This window comes from Columba livia, chromosome 15, assembly GCF_036013475.1.
Source record: "Columba livia isolate bColLiv1 breed racing homer chromosome 15, bColLiv1.pat.W.v2, whole genome shotgun sequence".
In the NCBI taxonomy this organism is placed as follows: domain Eukaryota; kingdom Metazoa; phylum Chordata; class Aves; order Columbiformes; family Columbidae; genus Columba; species Columba livia.
The window spans coordinates 1,030,826-1,047,002 of record NC_088616.1 but is presented as its reverse complement, the minus strand read 5'-3'; the positions used below and the strand labels follow the sequence as shown (position 1 = coordinate 1,047,002).

Genomic DNA, 16,177 nt, shown 5'->3' with positions numbered 1-16,177 from the left:
AAATGGTGAACTTTTAATATCAGTATTCCCAGTGAGCCACAGCTGGGAAAGTTCATTTAGCACTGGATGGACTCAGGAGATGAAGTTCTGGATAGTTCAACAACAGTACGTACCTAAAGAGGAACAAAACCATCGTGCAAACTTGTATCTCATCGTAGTTGTAAAGAAATGTTGAATAATTTGCAGTTCCTAAAAAAGTAAAAAAATCTTTTGAAGAAAACTCCTCCTAACGGAAAATTCCTGATTACTGCTTTTCATTATATTCCCCTGAGCTATAGGGAATAGCTGTTTGCCTTAAGGTCTCAATCAGAAGTCCTGTTTCTGTTTTCATGCTGGATCACAGAGGAGTGCTTAGACCAGTCCTTAGTGAGACTCAGCTGCTCAGAAATTCAGGTTTCTGAAATGGCGTTTCTGTGCTTGCAAAAAGCAGTTCAGAGGTGGGATCTCTGGGAAGCGTGTGTTAGCAGCATTCTGAGAGGATTGTGGACGATCTGTAGTAGCTTCGGTCTTGGAACGATTTCATTTCCTCAGCAGAACTAGGGTGGCTTCCCAAAGAGAAGTAAAATGCTCTGAACAGCTGAGAACCTCCCCAGTCAAACAGAGCTGAATGCCGTGAGTGATGCTGGATGAAATAACATGAATTACGGGGCTGTTTTATAGGATCCCACCTACTCCCAACAATGATGTTCAACCTCTTTACCTATTCTTGTCATTATTTGTATATTCTTCTTCTGTTTATTTATCTAAAAACATTTAAATTCTCTGGGAAAATGAAAAGGTGGATTTTAGGTGCAGTTTTATTTGAAACCAGCATTCAGTCTTTATTGTCATATGCACATATGAACACCTGTGGTCGTAACTGCAATCTGTGTTCATGGTAGCAGGGTTTATAGAGCTGATATCAAGCTCTCAGCCTATGACACAGCTTAACAGAGCTGGTGAAACACTCACTCCTCGTGAGAATAGGCCGTGATTAAAAATTCATTGTTCCTAGAACAGTATTCTGGGACATTTCCTTCTGTATTTCTGATCGTTTTCTCTTCAGAGACATGATGTTTTAATAGCATTAATCCCATTGTATTTTTAGTGCATTGTAATGTGATGGGGTGACAGATCAAATATTGACTTATACTACTGGGTTTTGTGTCCTTTGTGGAAAACTCTGATTTCCTAAACGTAGATTGAAGAATAAATTTGGCCGTGTCTAGATATTCTGGAGTGGGATAGGTGACACATTTCTTCTCAAAGCAATCGCTGAATCTCTGAGAAACTTTCTATTTTGGCTGTGCTCTTTATTATTAATGAGGATATTATAGAATTGCTTTCGTATAAGATACAATAGACCAGGAAACTACTAGTTAAAATTTGCTTACCGTAAACTGAAATATAAGAAGGGTAGATTTTGTGTTACAAAAGCTGGAGCTCTGGAGAAATCAATGGTGGAGGAAAGTGAGGCAGGCGGCGTGAGCTCCGTGCTCCACTCGCCATAAAATGTAAGTCTTCAGAATGTCTTTTAGCAATAAGGGTAAATAAATAGCAACGTTAACATGAAGCAGAATATGAGATGCTGTTCCTTTGCCAGTGATGAATCAGGTGATCTTAAGCTATATTTTTGAGGAGATAACTGAGACAGAGTTTAAGCAGTCTGGATTTCAGAAACATAATGCCAAATAGAAAATGATGAATTCGGGTGCAGAACTGAGGATCTGTGCACACCCATGTGCAAACGTTCAAAGGTCAGTGGCAGCAAAGGAGAAAGTACCCAACTGATGCATTTAGAATTCCCAAGAAACTTTTCTTGTGATCTTGGCATAACAAGTACAAACGTGCTAATTAATTTGCTTATAACTCAGACTTGAAGACGACATCAATTTGGAGAAGTAGTAGAATATTAAAGAGGAAAGAATGGATGGGATTGAGGGTTGTAATGATAGAAATAGGGTGAAATAGAGCACGTGAGAACAGAGAAATCCGCTGAAGTTGGAGACTCAGCAATTATAATCAAGAGTCAGAAACCCACCACTGTGCGAAGGCTTCGTGCTGATCAGAAGGAAACTATTAGCTGCTGCGTGCTATAAAAATGCAAAAATGTGCATGCGATGTAGGAGCTGTTGGAGTTTTACAGCAGAAATTAGTGCTTTTGTAAAAGACACTTGTAGACTGAATCTTGGGTACTTGAAGCCATCCTGGGCAGTGGTTGCAAGAAAAATCTGCTGGGTTAACTGTGAAGGAAAAGCCAGTCTAACATAAAACTGTAAAAGTATGGCCTGTAATGCATTGCTGTCCCTAAATATACCAAGAAATTAAATACCAGCGAGTGAAAAGGTGGATTTGAGCTAAAAGATAACACAAATGCAAATTGTAATGCACCGGTTGTAAATAAATCCTGAGTAGAAATGATGAGACGTTTCTGGCTGTGATGGGTGCGTTGCTCTGGGAAAGGGGAGACGCAGTCGCGTGAATCCCAGGGTTGCCCACGATGAATTGGTGATGGACAGCGCGTGCCATCGCTGCCTGCAACAAAAAGGGGCACTGGGCTTAACGGACGAGGTGTTTTCCAATGTGATCTCCAGGGAAAGCCAAAAATATTATGGGCTGTGTGAGCAGACTAGTATCTGTTTCTTTTTTGTTCTTGAGAATCGACTCCTGCGTTCATTTTAACTTCAGATCTCTCCTCTCGTTGACATTGCGAAATGGAGCAGGAAGGGAGTGAACACATTTGCGCTTGGGAAATGAGTGTTTGGAACAAAAAAAGTCAGTTTTCACTGAAATATAGCTTTTTTCTTCTTGTTGTCTTTTTCTTAATGACATTGCTGGGCATTTGCTTATTGTTGCTATGGGCAAGCTGAAGGACGCCTGGTTGTCTAAGGAAAAAAAGAAAGCAAAAAACATTTGCTCTCAGTTGTAACATAATTGTATGGTGAAGAATTCTTTGTTATTTCAGCATATTGCATGTGGTTTTCATTCCCATATACAGAATGTGTTGGGTCATCTGATCTAGTATGGCATCAGTGAGTGCACAGAGAACAAGAGATGTGTTTCAGAAATCTCAGTAAAAGGGGTTTTCTTCCTGTTTTGTGCATTTGTCTTTTTACAAATTTCAGTTCTCTCTAAGGACGGGGTTGCGAACGTGCTGTGGATGATAGCAACGCACATCTCCTAACATGGCAAGGATCTTCTTCGTGAGAGTCCTTAAAGCTCGAAATGTTCTGTCTTATAGCTCCAAGTTTTCTCAGCTGATCACAGTGTTAATCTCCGGGGAGATCAGCACAACCTGAGGTACTCCCACATGCGCGATGCATATGACAGCGTTCATTCTGGCTCTGGGTTTAGACTGTAACCTGTCATGGACTGCAAACAAATGCCAGTGACAGACACTGTGTATAATGTGCTTGGCTGAACCTGAAGTTGTTCATTAAATAGAAATACCTCTTTATGTGCACATGCACTTTATAGTATGTGGATATTAGATATATGTGCAATAACTATATAACCTGAAGGATTTAGTACCACTTCATGCTTATGTTTTCCTTATAACTGGGGAAGAAGTCATTTTGGTGAATAAACATTGCTGTATTCTGGGCATGACCGGAGTTTGCATCATCTGAGTTGACACAGAGTGTCCTACTTGGTCCGTCGTGCAGCTTTCCTCAGCCGGGGGAGCGGGGAGTGGCGGGCTCGGGGAGCTGGGGACGAGGTGTCTCGTTGCCGTTGTGTCAGCGCAGGCTTTGAAAAGCAGCCGCCTGTGGCACGGCAGCACAACTGGAAGGAGACGATTAGTGTGGCTGACAGAACGGAGGAAAATGACTTTTGCATCAGCTTCTTGCATTGCTGGGCACTGCCAGAAACCGCGGCCCTGCTACAGCCTGTCAAGTGTGCTTAACTACAGCTAAACAGCAAGTGCTCAGGACTTGAAATCTCTAGTGCTACAAGCCATACTGAACATGGTGAATTTTAATTGAATCACTGCTGCTCAGAGTCTGTGAGGTCTGTGAACACGGGCTAACAGACAGTGTGGTCCTCAGTGAGGAGTTACCGTGCCGAAAGTGGGGGAAAGCAGGTCTGAGAGTGTGGAAAACAGTGTTTGTGTGAATTAGATATCGCAGTGCTGCCCCTGGACAGCTCTGCGTCTGGGGAGCTGAAACACAAACCCAAATGTGCCCTGGTGGAGCCAGCAGCCAGGCAGTATTTCCACAGTTCTTTAGGAGCCCTGCCATGAGCTACAATTGTTATTTGCTGGGAAATTGCATTTGCATGTAGATGGCCTGCCTGACCCAGCCCACACCTGGAGCACCAGAGACATGGAACTGCTGGGGACAGGCCAGCAAAGGGCCCTGATGGTGGTGATGGGCTGGAGCATCTCCCGGGAGATGGGGCTGGGACAGCTGGGGCTGCTCAGCTGGAGAAAAGGCTCAGGGGGATCTTGCAGTGTATCAAAGCACCTGAAGGGAAGGTGCAGATATAGACGTTAACACCTCATGAATACATTTAACTTTCCATTTAGCTATAGCTTTATTCAGCATGACTGTAGGTAAGGGTAACAGCAAACAATCATTGAAGCTTAAAGAACATTTTTAAAATAAGTACCAAGGCCTCATATTTGTTCTGAAACTGTTTGTTTTATTTTCAGGGAGTACTGTTTAACTTACTTGTCTTGACAGAGCCAGGCTCTTCGTAGTGGCGCCCAGTGGCAGGGCCGGAGGTGATGGGCACAAACTGGAACACAGCACGTTCTGTCTGAACATCATAAAATGTTTGGGGTTGGAAGGGACCTTTGTGGATCAACATCAGGAAACACCTGTTGCCTGTGAGGGTGACTGAGAACCGGCCCAGGTTGCCCAGGCAGGTTGTGGAGTCCTCCTTGGAGATGTTCAAAAGCCATCTGGACAAGGTTCTGGGCAGCTGGCTCTAGGTGGCCCTGTGGGACCAGATGAGTTTCCAGAGGTCCCTGCCAAGCTCAGCCAGTCTGTGATTCCGTCATTCTGTAGTTCTTAACCCCGGAGAACAGCTTTGTGCCCAGTTTAGACAAGGAAAACTACTGGGTGCTAAAGGCATGACAATGAAAATTATAGCAAGCTACTTTATTAAATCCAGTGACATGATAGACGGGTGTGTTGGTGACTGATTTACTTACAACACAGTGAATTTTTCTGAATTGTTGCTTCCCTGCTGCGTAGCCTCTCTGCTCAGCTGTGCAATAATATGTACGATGTGTCACGGTGCAATAAACCTTCCTCCCCAATGGAAAAAGCTGGTCCTTCCTTAATGTGCTGGGCCAAGAAAATACAAGAATCCCAGTGCTGGAAGGAAAGGAGGGGGGAAAAAAAAGATACCTCATGGCTCTGACATGGAAGTGAAGAAATAGGAAGTGTGAGGAAAAACACATCGCAGATTTTACAGCATGGGAATAGCAGATTTTGTATCATGGGAGTAACCGCAGTCTGCTAGACACAGTGCAGAAAGTGGATCAGGATTCCCGGCAGAGCTGAACCATCTGCTGAGACGGGAGCTGGGTCCCTGCTGCTCCCCCTGCTCCAGCCTTTCTGCAGCTGCCTGGTACGATCGCTGCCTGTGCGCTGCCTGCGACTGTTCAGCCACAAGTCTTATGGATACAAAAACACACAGCTATATTTTTTCTTTACATATTGTCTGTCTTCTGTATCTAAGCATCTATTGTGCTGGTACCCACTGCATTAGCATCAGATCTGTATAGCTGCTTCTGCCATTACGTCCAACAAGTGTCAGAGCCTAAAGTTCCAGATGGAAAAACTCCTTTTTCTGAAAAATTACAAATGGCGTTTGTATATTAAACAAACAAGCAAACAAATCAACAGCAACATTATTAATGTTATATTTTTCTTACTGTGGTTGTTCAGGGGCCTGAAATTTGTCATTGGGACTGTCGCATGTGTTCTGAGCGCACCCAGATTTCTTGGAGGGCTCTGCCTTTGGCAGTAGCTGGGATTTGTGTCCCATCAGCCCCAATTTCATTCTACGGCTGAAGGATTCAGACTGTTAGGGGGCACTTGACTATAAAGGGAACATGATGTTCAGAAGTACTGGAGCTCCGTCCTCTGCCAGCAGGGACTGAGTCAATGAAGAGCCACATGTGGGATCTCTGAGGAGCAGGTTTACTGTGGGGAGCTCTTGGAGCCTTTATGTGTTTCTGTGGATATTTGCAGCTTTTACTAGACCTCAAGTTCTAATTTTGAAAAGAGCATTACTATATCATTTTAGTTAAGACAGTGTTTTCCTTGGTGTTCAGTGAGAATTGACTGGTGTGAACAAGGGAATGGCAGAAATGTGAGCCCAGGTGCTCTGATAGACTCACAACTGGCTAAGCATGCAGATGGGAAAAAGGAGTGTTCGAACTTGCAGTTGTTAAGTTTTGCTAGATTTATAACCAAGCACATGTATTTTCCTGTGTTTTTTTCATTATCACAAAAGATGCCACTATATAAATATGACCCAAGGCAGTTTTGGAGTAAGGTGGAATTATTTCTCTCACTGCCATGAAATTCCTCAGCCTTTCTCAAATTGTTTCTCATGTAAGCCCTGGATTTACATCTGGACAGTACAAGTAGTGAAAAAGGCTTGGGAAAACAAGCAAGCACATTGAAACGCAGGGCATAGGAAAACTGAAGATGCCTAAAAACTTATACAGCTAGAAGGCTTCCTTAGGTGCAAAATTGTCCCACTAAATATAATAGAGTTACTCACATGTGAAATGTGGTATTGACTGATACAGGTGATGCCTGGTACTTGTCGTGCTTGCGAGAGAGCCGTGGGCCCCGGCCTCACCACTGCAGCGAAAGAATAACAACTCATGTGGAACGGGGCATAAAATACCCAATGCATTGTGGTTCTACTGCTCTGGATACCATGCGATGATAAAACAAGGTGTTAATAAAACAAAATCATAATATATTCTTATAAAGCCAAACAAACACTTAGCAAACTATTCTTAAATTTACAGCAAGTTGATTCAAAAAATTTCCTTTCATCTTCCCTCCCGCTTCCACCCCATGTGAAATTAGAAAGCATTAGGGAGGGAATTTAGTAAAAGAAGTTAACTAAGAGCAGGATCGCATACAAAGCCTTAATTTATCTCTGATCAAAGTATCTGAGCCACTCTAATTAGCCCAAGTGTTCTAGCTTTTGAAAATGGAATTGCTTTTCTGGCATGGAACGTGCTATTTCCTATAATACTCTGGTGTCTCATCAGCACAGCAAAGAGAAAGGTGAACTGTTCACTGAAAAATTAACTACAATTCATATGAACAGCACAGTTATTCTGTTACTACCATGCTGCCTAATCTTAGCAGATCTGTTGTCCATCCAGATCTTTCTGTGGACCAGCTAAACCATCAGCATATGAATAGTTGCCTTCATTGAAAATAAGCACTGAGAAAAGTAGTTGTATATTTAGGAAATGGTGCTGATTGTCTCCCTCACGCACCTGAGCTGAGCGAGGGACGGGCAGGGGCGAGGAGAGCGGCGCTTGTTGGGGACACGGGGAGCCCAGCACGGGCATCCCTGTGGCGAGCAGACACTCGTGTGATCGGGGCTTGGCCTCCTGGGTTCTCTTGGAGCTGTAGGAGAGTTTCTATCCTGGGGAAGCCACGGGCTGCGTGTGACGCGTGCTTGATGGACGGGAGTTAATTCATCAGACACCCAGCTCTGGATGAACCCAAAGGCTCCTTCCAGCCGCAGGAAAGCAGCTCATGCTTGACTTCAGAAAGCTAATACTCTGAAGGTTAGTACATTAGCCTAGGGAAATGTCCTCTTCTGATTTAAGCTCTTCTGAGGGTCTAAAATAAGGTAGCTCCATTTAACATGGAAAATGGTGCAGTGTTGTGAACCTTTCAAAACTGAACCACCCCTGGCAGCACATTCCAGCACAAGCCTCTCCTCCTTCCTGCACGTCTCCCTTTCATTCGGCACGATACTCAGAAAGTCAAGCAGATCCTGGCCAGCACAGAATAACTACATAAACTGTGCGCAAGGAGTTAATTAAGCAGGTGTCTGAAAGCATGCAAACCTGCCTGCTTTAGGACAAGACAACTATCTCAGAACACTTTGCCAAGCCATGTCCTGAGCAGGAGGATGCTTTGTCTCCCCAAAGCAAAGGGGAAGCCCTTTTGGAAATCCCATGCCACTTGATTTCACTTGTTTCTCAGACTATATTCCTTGCTCTGATCCGGTCGCCGCAGAACTGCGGTGTGGTGTGCAGCAACTGCAGGACCTCTCCTGGAAATGGCGCTCCTGGGGATCAAAACGTGCCGTCCTCTCAGGAGCAGGGAGCTTTGCGCCTGAAAGGACAGCGTCTTTTCTGGTCGAGGGTACCGCAAAGTGCTGTTGTAAGGCACGCATTTATTTATCCCTAGAGTTAAGGTTTAGAGACTTCAGTAGCATCCTGAGTAGCAGCAGGTACAGCGCAGGCTGGCAGTGAATCTGGTTTTAATGAACAAGCTGTGCCTGCTGACCCCCTGGACATTAGACGGTAAAGTAAATTGTAAATTTGTAAATTGCTTTATTGTTCTGCCGAATTTTAGAACAAGCTGTTAGTTCATTCACTGAAGAAGTCACAAAGGTTTTAGGAAAACATTTCTGCATCTTAATGAACTTCTCAAATGTGTCGGCGGTTTTTATTGCAGGGTGATGTGTTTGCTGATGCTCCGGTACCTTCCCCTGCTGGGAGCAGCCGGGTTGGAGGGACAAGCGTCTCGTGTTGCAGCCGGTGCTGCACCGCTGCCGCAGGGGCTTTTGCTCACCTGTGCAACTCTTGTGCACGTCTTGATTAAATATTTGTCATTGAGTGTTTGACTGCGTGTCTTTGCAGCTTGTCCTCAGGATGGGACGATGCCCTGGTCTGCACCTGAACAGGACGAGCCGTCAGCAAACGTTTGGGTGATGAGACTGTTTTGTGTGTTGGAGCAGTACGTGTTACAGCAGCTCCTTGTACTGGAGGTGAGAGAACTTGCTGCTCGATGGTAAATCCACTCCTGCAGTCTCATTTATCTTCTTCCTTTGTGTTCATTCCTGTGGAATGAAACCTCATTTCTGTTATCTAAAAGTTCATGCCCAAAGACAGAATTGTATAAGCTTTTCAAAAGGCTTTTAAAGATGGCAAAAAAGATGCAACTCTATTTGGCTGATAAGCCTGTGTTTAAAAGGACTGCGGGAGCTAAGGACATGAGGACCTTGTAAAGGTACCTGCTGTATTTGAAAATAGCTCAAATCCAGCTTTTCCTCCATGATCTGGACTCCTGATGGGGTATAACATGTTGGGGTTTCTTGGCCTTGGCTGCATGGTGGCTTGTACAGCAACACAAGTGCAATTCCAGTCACGTGTGCAGTTGATGAGGCTCCTGTTTGCTGGCGCTATCAACAGAGAGCAAAGCGCTGAATTAGCAGAGAGTTTGAGTGAAAATATCACACTTATTCTCTGCTGGTGAGAGATGAAGAGCGGTGATGGGAATAAGCAATGTCTCATCATCGGTGCCCAGACTGAGAACAAACGGGGTTCCAGTAACACAGCTTTCATTAAATTAAAATTTGTTACGATGTTTTCTTAAGAAATCTTTCATGTGTAATCATAAAAAAATACTTTATATTGTCATTCTGATCTATGTAACCGTCCATCGCTTCCTGAGATAATGGAAAACAGTAAAAGGATTGAGTTGAATTTTCAGCTGTTGCAGTTGCTGAAGCTTTCCTGATCTCTAATTGAGGACAAACATGAGAGTCAATGAAAAAATCTAAATGTATCCTTTAACTGCTTATCTGGAGCTTTTAATATATTCTTTCTGTGACTTGACAGAATACAACCGGAGCATCATCACTGTTACTGGATCATCTCATTGGAGAGTGAAGTTTCTTTTCCAGATACTTATAGTCTGTGCCTTCAGTTGCCTTCACTTAGGATAGGACTAGGTTAGATCTGAGGCCAGGTGGAGAATAACAGCATAAATCAGTTAGTGAAATTAGGGACATTTTCTTTTCAGAATGTAACGCAGGGGCTCTTGTGATGTGTGGCTACAGAAAAGACTGACTTCTTGGGTCACACATGTTTTGGAGTCCAGCTGCAGTTCTCTGATGACTATGGTGGCAAAAGCTCAGGTTTTTAACCTCCCTTTTCTCATTTCCTGGCTTTTTATCTTCAAGCCTCTGCTAGGACTTTCCTGTGATTTCTGGGCATTGCAGGGACCCACCTTTGATTGGAGACCACCAAGTGTTGTACTACAGACCGTTCATAGTAACATGGCAATCCTGAGGTACCGGTGACTGGCACGGCTCTTTTGTCACTAACAAGTCCCACTCCACCACCCGGCAGCAAAGAGCTGGGCTTGACCCTCCTGCTCTCCTCAGGCGCTTTCAGAAGACAGCGAGAGACGAGCCAACAGGTCTCTGAACTGCTCTGACTTCCCAGCTGCTGTATATTTGCTTCTTGAAGCCGCAATCATTATATTTCACCTGTGCATCCAGGAACATCTCTTTCCTTTGGGTAATCAGAAGCCTAGATTAATTATGCTAATCAGCTACTCCAGGCTGACACAATTAGCCAGAACAGCAGTATCTCTGGAAATCCGTACAGGGTCCTTCCTGCTTGCTGACTTTAATTTCATGATCCAGTGCAACAATTACAGGAAAAGCGAGAGCTCTCCGTTTATTTTCTCATCTCTCTCCCTCCACATTTCCACCAATTGTCATAAAACTTGCCCTGGATTCTGGGGGCAGAAAGTCCCTTTGTCAGGCTTTGTCACGGCTCTGGGGGAGCTGCGTTTGCTGGGGTCTCGCGCTGTGACAGGGCTGTTGGGACACGGCCACCGACCCGGTAGCTGGAGCACTTGGTGTTGGCCGAGCCGCGGATCTGCATGTGGCAGCGTAGATGCAGCTTCCAAAGCCGTAACAGGGAATTAAGTTGTAGAGAACACAGAGAAGATCAACATGAAAAGCTAATTAAAACTCACCTACCCTACTGCACTATGAGAAGGTGAAGAAATATATCTGTGGTTGTTTTATGAGCAGCTGTAGTAGTATCTGTATTTAAAATAACAGTGGCTTTTAGCATCTCCAGGATTAAAAGGAAAAAGGTCTTCTCTACCAGTTGTATTCTTCTCTTGACCACAAGTGTAAACACCATTAATACCAGCATGAATGTTCCTTGTAGACCATGTGCAGACCTGTAACATCTGCATTGGAAACAAGAAACCTAAAATATTAGCATAGATCAGAATGGAATCTTTTGCTCAGCATTTGAATGACAGGAGTTAGTACTTTATACATCAATATTATAAAATATTGATTTTGCGTATTTCTATTTCAGTGAGGAAATGTAACTCAGGAGAGTTTAGTTTTTGTTCTTACCCGTATATTTTAAGTGTAACTTTAAATGTAACTATTTCTGCTTGATCACGGGAAGAAGGAGCGTTGTGTGCCTGTGGTCTCCTCCAGACCCAGCCCAGCCGCCTGCGTGCCAGCTCCAAACCAGAGGCCACGTCTGTTGGTGTAAGCCCAGACTAAATAGTCCTGCGGAGACGCTCAGCTCCTTGGTAACATGGCCATTGGCATCTGACTGGGGCTGGCTTGTGCTCATCGCACAGCATGGGCAGAGGTTGGGCGCCTCTGCCTTCAAAACGCCGTGGAGATGTCATCAGTAACACTCATTTTGATAGGCAAGAGTTCCTCCAGCTGTAAGAAGCGTAACTACATCCAAGTTCTTTGGTAGTACCATGGGAAGGAGCAGTTTTGAGTAGTTTAGCGGAGTATCATGACTGTAGGTCTTCATGAAGAGAATTATTCTAAATGTGAAGATGATTTCAGAGAAACAGAAGTACTTTGTTTGAAAATACAATTAGTGAGGTTTGGAGGGTGAGCATCGTGGTTGATGATCTGTCAGTACAGACCGATACTGAGAAGAGGCTGTGAATGACCCTAAAAACTGCAGAATAGAGAAAAGAAAACTAATGGAAGTGATGGAGAAAGTTTAGCAGTGTTAATTTCTTTCCACTGTATTATAGGTTGGCACTGATGCTTCTGGTGCTTAGTTTGTCTCTTCAGTATTTTCAGTACTTTTTTCTTTTCCTTGAGAGTATTTTGTTCTTTCACTTTCTCACCTTTCATAGTTGCAGAAGAGAAAAAGTGACTTCTCTGAACGCTCTACATTTTAAGTTATGCTTTTTTAACACGCACTCACCCCTGTGACCCGCAGCCCCACTTGTCTTACCCGCTTGGGAAGATCACAGTTCCCGTGCAGCCGTGAACCGCTGTGTACATTCAGCTGTTGGACGCTCCCTGGTGTATCTGTCACCCTGTCAGGAAGCTCTGAAGCGGGTGTTTCACCTGCTGTGTGTCTGTCTGTGGTCGGATGTCCAGGACGCCTCCTTGCACCGCTTGCTCAGCTTTGTCGAGCAGGTCGACGACAAATGGCAGACATGGGGTGACATCCTCAAGCTAATCTTCCAAGAGGAAGGGTATATTCACCATGAGAAATGCCTTTTTTTTGCTTTTTTTCCTTTTCCCATCCATTATGGATGCTTGTAGTCTAATTACTGGTAAGTGACCTGTTTTTGCAGCACTAATCTGAATGGGTGGGAGGAGGCCAGAGAAAGAAGATACTGCAATATTCGAGACATGAGATAATGAAATTCTCGACAAGAATTTGGCATGTGGATATTTAAGGTGATTAATATTTAATGTAGTGATATTACGACTTGAAGAGAGGTAGTAAAGGAAGCTGATCAGATTACTCTGTATAGTGCTGCTGATCTAGTTTTGAAATTCCTTAAAAGGATTACACTCTGGTTTAATTAAATCCTTTGCTCTCCCTGCCATTGCTTAACAATTTTTAGTATCTCCCTAGATTTCTAACATTGCAGAGAAGAGAGTTATGAGTCAGATCACTTTGTGTGTTGAGTTTTAAACATGAGCCATGAATCCCTGAAATCCTTTGTTGTTTAAGCAGAATACATTTTACTCTCCCCATTTAGGGTTTAGTCATCCTTTTCATAAGTCTTTTGATGAAGAAGGTCATTAAAATTAACACAATATTAAAATAGCTGGTCTCAGTAATTATAATGTTTAACCGTGATTTCTCCTGAGATTAAAAACTCTGTTCATTTTATCTTCCAATCCACGAGCTTTAAGAAACCTTATTTATAGCAGCCCAAAGACTTGTAGCTGGGTATAGCTTAAGGCAACCACAATATTCTTGTGTATCAATGACATCATATGTTTCTATGGTGAAGTAACTTTTAATACTCTCCTTTTCACTCGTCATCTCACATTTGAATATGTTGCTTGTTTTTTTAGTAATCATTTAAAAAATATTTCAGTCCTTCCTAATGATAATAGGTATTTTGTTTGATACTCTCATTAAGCTTTCCGTTAACAAATTTTACCTGTCACATATTCCCACCTACCCACTAACTGAGTCACTGGATGTTGACACGTATTGTGTGATGGGTTTTATGTAAGAAGTACCAGAAGTTTTGTGCATAATAAAATAGGGATTGAGATTAAATTTATGGAAGAAGTTTTCTCTCAAATCATATTAGCAGGCTTCCACTCTAGTTTAATACGACGACCAGGGCATGCTGGAACAAGAGAACCATAGCTAAAACTTGGTTCCTCACAACGGTGGTGAATATATTTGACTTGCGGTGTTTAGATGGGCTCCTCTAAGCTATTCTTGTATATATTTACCGAACACTAACAATAGGTAGCTCTAGGGAAAAAGCAAATAGAGTATGAGCTGGGTGAAGATGGTAGGTGCTTAACTATTGTGGTTGAATTCAATAATTGGTAAGTCCGTTAAAGTCAGAGGTTCTGCCTTTCTGCAGCAGCTCTCTGACCCGCTGGGGACACATCTGTGCAAGGCGCGTGGCAGAGCCTCTTGTGCGCTTGTCGTGTTCACCCAGCTCCTTGTCTTGCTCTTTTAATAGGAAATATTGCTTTGGTACAAATACCTGTCTCAACCATTCCCAGGGAATGAGCACCCTAAAAGGTTTCGAGTGCCTTGAGTTTTCATGGTATGCACAAGGCCACGAGCACCCCCGTTCTAAGGGTAACCCAACCCCCAGCTTCACTTGGGAGATTTATTGAAAATCCTTTGCTTTAGGTAATAGAACACACATAGAGAAATAAAATGAGAAATATGTTATTAACAGCACTTGTAACCTCACAAATGTCATTATTGGCTTGAGGATGCTCGGCTGATTTTTCTGATGACTGCTCAGGCGCTTTAGCTCCTCCAGTAGTCGCCCTCCTTGAAGAATGTGTAGGGGATTTTCATTGCTGCTGTTGTCTAAGGGGCAGTTGGACCTACCTCGAGGAGCTGGTCTTTCCGTTAGCCTCAAATGACAAGTCCTGCTTCTTCCTCCGGGCTCTGGTTCACTTCCCCCTTATCTCCTGAAACTGGGAACCAGGTGTGTCGTTCTGTGGGAAATGATGATTTCTTCCACTTGTTGTTATTATGGCTTTCTGATTAGAATCTGTCTAATGCCCTGGTTCGCATATTGCTGTCTCCAGGCTGCTTTTATCTTGAGGCTGCTTTCAGAAGAAACTTTTATAAATAATGCTGTAAGATACCCTAAAAAGTGCAGTTTTCTTATTGCATGCATCACCGTTTGTTCTCTATTAATATCAGAAAAAGACTAAAGATAATACCGCAGAGAATGAAAATTGTGGGAGATGCCACGCTATTTTTAAGGAAACTCTTCTGCAGCCACTTGGTAGTATGTTCTGTAGTATTTTCTGGCATAGTTCAGGCCACACTGATCTTCTTCGTATTCTATTTGTAAAGTATATTTTGAAAAGATCTCAATTCTTGGAGGAACTTGTTTTGAGGAACTCTGCTGGTTTTCTGCTTCTTTGTAATGTCTTCTGTAACACGTCTCTCAGCTGAACCAAGGAAGCTCTCTGGGCCGTGCAAACTGCGGCACGCTGTGAGCTAATTACCTCCCATTAGCCATTAAGAAATGACTGGCAGCTAATCTTCAGAAAGCTAATCAGTCAGAGAAGAAGGCACCCAGCAAATAAACACCACGCATCTTTGAGCTGGAAACAATTAGGACTGACCCTAATCTGATTTAAAGAATTGGAGTGCTTCCAGAAAGGGGAGAGCGTGTGGCTGCCCTCACTAATTCCATAAAGCTCTTGTGATTTTTAATTGACCCATCTTCTTGATGCACTTTGGTTTTTCTGTTCTGATGCCTCTGAGCTTGAATTTTCAAAAGCTATTATAAATCCAAAAAGGTAATGTCAGCTCACCCCTTCATCAGTTAGCACTAGCTTTTAAGTCTGTTCTTCCGAATACATCATACATTTCAAAAAGTTAATTTAAATATTTGTCTTTTTTTCATTTCACTCATGCTTGAGTTTTGGAGAGAGTGAAAATATTTTCTGTCTCATATAGGATCTCTCCTCCTCCCACTCCTTAAAAATGTCCTGATTCTGCTATGCTGCTGAAGTGGTTTTCAAAATGATACCACTTCAAACAACAGCTTCCAGGTTTTGCTGGATACGGCTTATGCTGCTTATCACTGAAGAAAGTAAATATCCTAAATTCCAAACACTTAGAAATAATTTAGCACCTTGGTGCCTTGCCATGATGCCTTGCCATGTTAATTAGCATCCTAACAGGACACAACTGAACATGTTGTTCAAAGGGAAATTCTGCATAAATAGGTATATTTTTAATACAGATGACCTAAATCAGCCTAAGCTGAATGCCTCCAAACTTTGGAAATATTCAATCCATAGCCATGCATTATGCATGGGTGCGGACGGTACGTTAACCACATGCTTACAGGAAGGAAGGAAGATTTAGCCGATGAGGGCGGTCAGCGGGGCTCGGCCGAGCAGCGCCGCGCCGGCCCAGGACACCGGAGCACCGGCTCCTCCCGCTCCTGTGCGGGGACCTGCAGGAACCGTCAACGTCTTGAGATCTTCACAAGGAAAATGCTGTGACTGACTGCTGGCGGTTCTTCCACGGCTGATTTCCAAATGGGAAGGTTGGTCTGGGATCAAAATGGCATTTTTTGCCAGCTGCAGTTGACATCAGTTATGCAGAAGTTTGTAAATCCAGAAACCCAGGTGCCCCTTGGAGCCCTGAAAGCACTCAGAACTGCTTGCTAGTTTGCCACAACTAAAACCCAAGGAAAATAAAAAGGAC

The 16,177-nt window shown here is 43.4% G+C and overlaps 1 long non-coding RNA gene across 4 annotated transcripts in view; it reads left to right on the top strand.

Moving 5' to 3' along the window:
* Window positions 1–16,177, top strand: part of LOC110362183 (uncharacterized) — a 69,802-nt gene that overhangs the window by 14,685 nt on the left and 38,940 nt on the right. For all 4 annotated transcript variants that reach the window (XR_010466268.1, XR_010466269.1, XR_010466270.1 and 1 more), the window contains exon 2: window positions 8,843–8,970. This is a non-coding gene — a long non-coding RNA (uncharacterized LOC110362183). The remainder of the gene's footprint in view (window positions 1–8,842; window positions 8,971–16,177) is intronic.